This window comes from Lepidochelys kempii, chromosome 1 (genome assembly GCF_965140285.1).
Source record: "Lepidochelys kempii isolate rLepKem1 chromosome 1, rLepKem1.hap1, whole genome shotgun sequence".
NCBI classification, from domain to species: Eukaryota; Metazoa; Chordata; order Testudines; family Cheloniidae; genus Lepidochelys; species Lepidochelys kempii.
Genome location: NC_136380.1, coordinates 264,306,387 through 264,313,835, shown reverse-complemented (window position 1 = coordinate 264,313,835; position 7,449 = coordinate 264,306,387).

Here is a 7,449-nt window from a genome sequence, read left to right as displayed (position 1 = left end):
TGTAATTGTAGAGGGATGTTTGTAGAAGATTATAATATAGAGACACTCCCTCCGATAGGACAGTATCATGAACATAGGAATTTGGAGTTGTGCCCTGGAAGCAGGGGTTGGGAACACTGCATGGCTGTGTGCAGCAGCTCCCTACAGAAGTTTTCCCACCAGTTTGTTTTATTAAAGTTTCATTCCTTTCTCATTCACTGGTTTGTTATTTAATGAACCCAGAATTGTTCTATGGTGTCAGAAGTGCTGAATGAGAAGGAAACTACAGTGATTTTGAAGTTAACTCCTGTGTTTGCAGCTGGAAATGAGAGATGAAGGCAGGCATCAGAGAAGCACGAGGAGCACCAGGCACAGAGGCTTTTGCTTGTATTTGGTGAGCACAATAGTAGCTTGACTAGCTCAAGAAGGGGGGAAAAGCCAAAAATAAATATGTTGCAACCTCCATCCAGTCTGCAATTGTCAGGCAATGTTGCAGAGAACTGGAAAACATTCAGACAGAGGTTTGAATTGTATGTAGCAGCCATAAAGGCAGAGGGAAAAAATGACAATGTGAAATCAATCTTTTTGCATGTTGCTGGGGAGGAAGCATTGGATATTTATAACAACTTTAAGTTTGAAAAAGGTGAAAGCATGAAGATAAGTAAAATACTGACTAAATTTGAGGAACATTGCATGCCAAAAAGGAATGAAATTCTTGAAGGACACACATTTTTTACATGCATGCAAATAAACGATGACACCATAGAGCAATATGCCACAGAATTAAGGAAACTCAGTAAAACCTGTGACTTTTGTGAGCTGACAGAGTCTTTGGTCAGAGATAGAATCATTTATAGCATCAAAGACAACGTGTTAAGAGAGAGACTGCTCCTTGAAGGAGACTTAATTTTAGGAAAAGTTCTCCAAATATGCAGGGCAGCTAAAATTAACTGAAGAAAGCTCAAAGCTATGCATATTTAATACCTCATTTGGAAGACACCGATTCTTACACTTACCCTTCGGCATAGCTTGAGCACCAGAAGTATACCACAAAACCATACATATGATCTATGATTGATGATCTATGATCCTCAGTGGATGACATCATCATATGGGGCTCAATGAATGAGGAGCATGATCACAGAGTTTGGGAAGTCCTGGATGCAACTAGAGTTGCAAACCTCAAACTAAATAGAGAAAAATTTTAGGGGTGTTTTAGGGGTTACAGAACTGACTTTTGTTGGGGACATTATTTCCAACGAAGGTGTAAAACCTGGTAAGAGGAAGATTTCAGCCATTGACATGATGCCATGTCCCCAAAGAAAGATGTCCAACGATTCCTAGGAACAGTTAATTATCTTGGACAATTCATACCTAATCTACCTACCTAAGCAGAGACTTTGAGAAAACTCCTAGAGCATAAAAATGAATGGTATTGGGGTGCAGAAAAGGAGGACATATGTGAAGGTTTTAAACAAGAACTGATACAAGAACCAGTATTGAAGTTCTATGCACCAGAAAGGCCTATTAAAATTCCAGCAAATGCTCCACAGTGTGGGTTAAGTGCAGTGATTTTACAGAAGCATAAAGACTGTTGGCAACCATTGGCATATGCATCCAAATCACTGACTGAGGCAGAAACTAGATACGCACAGATTGAGAAAGAGCTTTTAGGAATATTGTTTGCCTGTGAGAGATTCAATCAGTATATTTATGAACAGACAGTGGAAGTTGAAACAGACTACAAGCCCCTGATAGCATTATTTAGCAAACAGCTAAATGACTGTACCTTAAGGATTCAAAGAATGATGATAAAGCTGTAAAAATATGATTTGGTTGTGACCTACATGCCCAGTAAGGTCATGTTCACTGATGATTCACTTTCCAGAGCAGTGGCTCCCACAAAACCAGAAAAGACTTTAGAGATGGAGATGCAAGCCTATGTAGATTTGATTGTAAAGTCAATTCCCATAGCTAATAGGAAATTGCAACAAATAAGAGAGGAAATGGAGAAAGATGAAATGCTGGGAATCCTTAAAGAAGTGATAATTAAAGGGTGGCCTGAAGAAATAAGCAGTGCTGTTCAAGTATAAGAGCCTATTGGAACTGTAGACATAAACTTACTGTGATAGATGGGATGATTTTCAAGGGCAGTAAGGTTGTCATTCCAATGAGCCTCCGAAAAGAAATGCTGTAGAAGATCCATGCAGGTCATTTAGGAATTGAGAAGTGCAAACAATGAGCATGAGAGGTGCTGTATTGGCTGCGGATCAATCATGACATTATTGACGTGGTAGGAAACTGCTTTTCATGCTTGTAATACAAGCTATGCCAACAGGCAGAACCACTGAGACCTCATCTAGTTCCAGAAAGGCCTTATGAGAAGGTAGGCACTGATTTATTTACCTGGCTATCAAAGGATTATTTAATAGTGACAGATTATTATTCTCTGTATCCAGAAGTGTGCACACTGCATAGTACTAATAGTAAGTCAGCAATAACTGGCATGAAGGGAATCTTCTCCAAACGTGGAATTCCAGATTAAGTCTTTAGCAATAATGGGCTGCAATTTTCCAGTGCAGATTTTAGGCAATTTGCCAGAGATTTGGATTTTCATCACAAAACATCAAGTTCAAATTACCCCCAGTCAAGTGGATTTGTGGAAAGGTCTATACGGACAGTAAAGAACCTTCTGAAAAAGACTTTTGACAGTGGGGATGTGACCAGGGTTCAATGGGGGCCACGCTGAGGTTGCTCAATTAGGGCAAACTGCAAAGAACGGGGCAGACAATCCCCAAAGCTGGTGGTTATTTCAATACTTAGATCTATCGAGCTAGCCAAAACACAGCTTCACAACACGGTTCCCTTAAAAGCAACCCAGCCTTTGGGCTCTGTCCCAGACAGCCAAGTCAAATATGAAAGTTCTACCAAGCCCAAAAGATCGGACACATTACCGACAAAGTCAATGAATACTTCAGATCTTACCTAAATACATGCTTACAGTCAATTCTTATTAACTAAACTAAAATTTATTTAAAAAGAAAAGAAAGAGAGTATTGGTTAAAAGATCATTATACATACAGACATGAATATAGTTCTTAAGTCAGTTTCATAGTAGAGATGGTGATTTTAGGAATTGCATAGAGTTATTTCAGAATTAGTCCATAGATTATAGTCCAATGTCCAAATATTCAACAACAGGGCGGTCCAGGATGTAACTGGAGACCATAGTGTTGTGACTCAAGCTTCCCCTGATGAAGCCTAAGCAGATCTGAGGTGAAAGGATCAGGTCCCAAGAGTCCTTTATACTGTTCCTGGGCAGCACAGAGTCCTTGGATGATCAATAGGCTTTTGAAGTAATATTCTGTTTCCTAAACATCACTCGTAATTAACTACATGGGTTAACATAAGGTAATTATCCATTAAGAGATTTACAGACAGTTTACCACAAACTTTAAAAAGACATATAGACAAGGACATTATTTCATCCAAGTTTCATCTAAATGTTAATATTTCCTTTTGATCTCTGAATTAACAGAATACAGCCTTAGACAGGAACTGTTTGGTTACATTGTTAACCTCTAACAAGATATAGGTAAACATAGACTACTACAATCACTATCTTCTTCCAATTCTTTAACAATACAAGTTTACATTTCAAAGTGCTAGCCTATCTAACATGGAATGGCCCTAATTACCATTTACATACTTTTTTAACATGTCTCTAGAGGTTGAATCTGGGTCAATTAGCCTGCAAGATGGTTAACCCTTTCTGGCCATGTGTCACAGGGGGTGAATTGTATAAAAAAGCGTTACTGGTTTACCAAAGTATGCCTCTAGAGAATGGCTTTTTTCCAGCTCAGCTGTTAATGGGAAGAATTTACCAAATTCCTGATAACTTGCTGATGAAACCATATGGAAGATGAAAGAAAATCAGAAGTGGAAGCAGAAATATTATTTTGACAAAAGGGCCCATGAGCTCCCACCTGTTACCCCAGATAATAGAGTGTGCCTGAGGACTCACAGCTCTAATACTTGAGGCCAAAGGGGTACCATTAAACAACAGCTGCATCCAAGGTTCTATGTAACCCAGACAGACCAGGGGACATATTTCGATGTAATTGAAGGGATTTATGAGTAATCCCAGAAAGTTCCAACACAGACACAGGGCCAGATTTTCACTTAGGCACAATAGGCACGTGCCTAGGAGCACCAGCGTTCTAGGGGTGCATGCCAAATATGCGATTTTTCTAGCCCAACTGGGCTACTTTTAGCTGTCAGTTGCAGGGGTTTTAAGCAGTTGCAAATTGCAGCATTTTGGGCTATTTTTCTGCCCTGCTGCCACTGCTCGGGAGGGAGGGAGCCTCTTGATCTGCCCCGCCCCCTGCCGAGACGCCCCACACGCCGCTTGTCTCATGTTGTGGCCCCCCCGTTAAATGACGTTTGCAGCATGTGCAGAATTCTTGTCCGAAAGAGGCAGAAATTTTTTTCCTTCAGCAAATGTGCTGCAGTTCTACCTTTTGCCCACCAGAGGCCGCTGAGGCTGACTGGTCTGGCAGGTGATGGCAAACAGGTAGCAGGCAGGTGGTGGATGCATTTTTCAAGTGAAAAGTCACTGCAGCCTTGTTGGAGCCAGGTTAGGAGGCAGAGCGGGCCACACAGGGCGGCTGGGGGGGTCACAGGGCTACCTGGGGAGGAGGGGGCTCCAAGCAGGGCCACTTGGAGAGGCTGGACGAGAGGAGGGGTGCTGAAGATGATGTGCCTAGGGATGTGGAAGGTAAATCCAGCCCTGTGTGGACAGTAGATGTGGACTCTGGCATTTCCCATTTGACTGATTCTTTATCGTCAATACACAAAGCAGAAACTGTCAAGGAACAAGAGAACAACTCAGACTCTAAGGAAAGGCTGATACTGAGAAGATCAGAGGGGGAGATTAAATGTCCTGAAAGACTCAGAGATTTGCTAACCTTCCTGGAGAAGGGGTATTTGAGGAAAGTGAGAGGTAAAGACTCACTCAAAAGTGATGTACTGGTAAGCTCTCTAGGTAGCTGACACATTGGGTTTATGGAAATGTATTACATAGGTTGAGAATGTAATGCATGTGTTATTAGACAGTTGTTAGCTATATATATAAATAAGAGTTAACTTGTTTTTCTGTTAGAGGGAAGATGTAGAGATATGTTTGTAGAAGATTATAATTTAGAGACGTTTCCTCATACGGGACAGTATTATGAACATAGGAATTTGCAGTTGTATCCTGAAGGCAGGGATTGGGAACACCATGATGGCTGCATGCAGCAGCTCACTACAGACGCTATCCAGTTTGTTTGATTAAAGTTGGATTCTTTTCTCATTCACTGGTTTGTTATTTAATGAACCCCAAGATTGTTACAGTAAATTGTTTTGGGGGAGAGGGCAACCACCCAAAATATAAGGCCATTTCCTCAGCTGGTTTAAATCAGCATAGTTCCATCAACTTCAATGGAGCTACACAATTTATACCAGCCCCATTGTCCCTGACTATAGAAGAGCTGTGTAGCAAAATAGGTCCACATGAGACCTGGGTGAACTAAGGTTTTAAATTGAGCTGGGATATTAGCAATAGGCCCAAAGCATGTGACCAAAAAGAATGAGATCATGAGAAAGAAGAGTTGTTGTGCTAAACTTGTAGTGACCCCCCCCCCCCAATACCAGTGCTACCTTTTTTAAAGTTTGGGCTGAAGTAATAGAAATTAACCATAGTTAACTGGGTACCAGGTACAGTAAATAATTGGCTATATAAGTCTCTTTAATGTGTTATAAAAAAACCTGCTTCATCTGGCCTTAGCAAGGTCCGATAATTGGCAATGACATCACTAGTTTGTTAAAGGGTATAACAAAGTAAATTCTTACAGGGCTCATTGCTCATATCTGCCTGACCAAGTTGGAGCCGACCCATGTAAGTAACTATGGATTTAGGCCTTTTGTAAGTGTTTTAATAAAATGCTTATAAATATTTTGTCACTGTTCGGATGTAGTAAATCGCTTATTATTTAGACTTTTTAGGCATGCTTAGAGCAATTGTAGAAATACCATTCGGCCTTTAGATTTGATAAAGGAATTTATGGTTATATTATGTCGTGGCAGTATCCTATATGTTAATAATAATAATTCCAGGTGTAACGCTTCCAATAGTGAAGCAAGGGCATGAGTACCAACCTCAGGGCAAACTGTTAAAAACCAGGAAACAAACCCCTAATCAGTTGTGAGTTCTAAATTTAGATTCCACCAACCAACAGCGCCAAGTGCAAACTCCTCAGGCACTTTAACAGCCTTAACACAGAGTCACAGACAGTCCCCTTGGGTACTCCAGCCTGTCTTGCCATGTAGGTGAGCGCATCTCTGTGATAGATGGCCCCTTACACCAAGAATCACAGTAATAGTCAGGTTACACCTGATGCCAAAGGACCAATCACTTACCCTAGTCAATTGCATTTTAGATCTCACACCAGAGACAACACTTGTAGCCAATCCTATAATAAATTATATGAAGATTTATTAACTAGGAAAAGGAAATTAGAATGTTATTTACGAAGTTAAAGCAAGCAAACATATACACACAAGAGTTATAGTCTTAGATTTCAAAAGGTAATATAGGCTTCTATAATCAGCTATGCAGCTGGGGATCTCTTGCTTATGCCTTGAAACACCTTTCTCCCCCCAGAGTCCAAACATCACAGAGATACCTTGTTCCTTTTGTGTGGGGTTTTATCCCCTTCCTGCCATGTGGTCTCCACTGCAAACTCAGCTGATGGGAGGAGTCCACTTACATGCATGACTCATCTTCAAGTGGAGGAGAGCAGAACAACAACAGGAGTCTTTAATCCTTTTGTGGAAGGTTTCTCAATCTAGACAAGAAACTCCAATTGTAAGATCTGCCCATAGCCAGTCTGGGATTGCTGTCTCCTCCTTCGGAAGGGGCGTCATTTCTATGGAAAAGCAGCTCCACACACTAATAAATGTCCTGCTCCTGTATGGCATTTGTACAGCCACAGAGGCTCACGCTACACATGCTCAAACAGCACATTATAATACAGAACACAGATATTAAAAAAAAAGCATGCAGCACCTTACAAATCATTCAACAGAGTCTAAACAGTTTCTTAGAATTCTAACACCTATTTTACCAATATAACCCCACAAGTGAGCCAGACAGATTCCATCTATGTATCTGTTAGTGTCCAGCTGAGACACAAGGACCTTGGCATGAGCTGGAACCTGGCCTGCCAGTGTCACACCAACAAACAGGAACAGAATTTAAGACGATTTTTTGTTTAGCAGGAGATTTGAAGCAGCATTTTTTTCCAATTAGCAACAGCAGTGACAAAATTGTATTATTTCACTGGGGCAAAGTAACCCAAAATAAATAAAAAAAGATGATCAAGGTTGAACGAAGAACAAGTTGCAAGAGAACAAAAGGGGAAAAGGAGG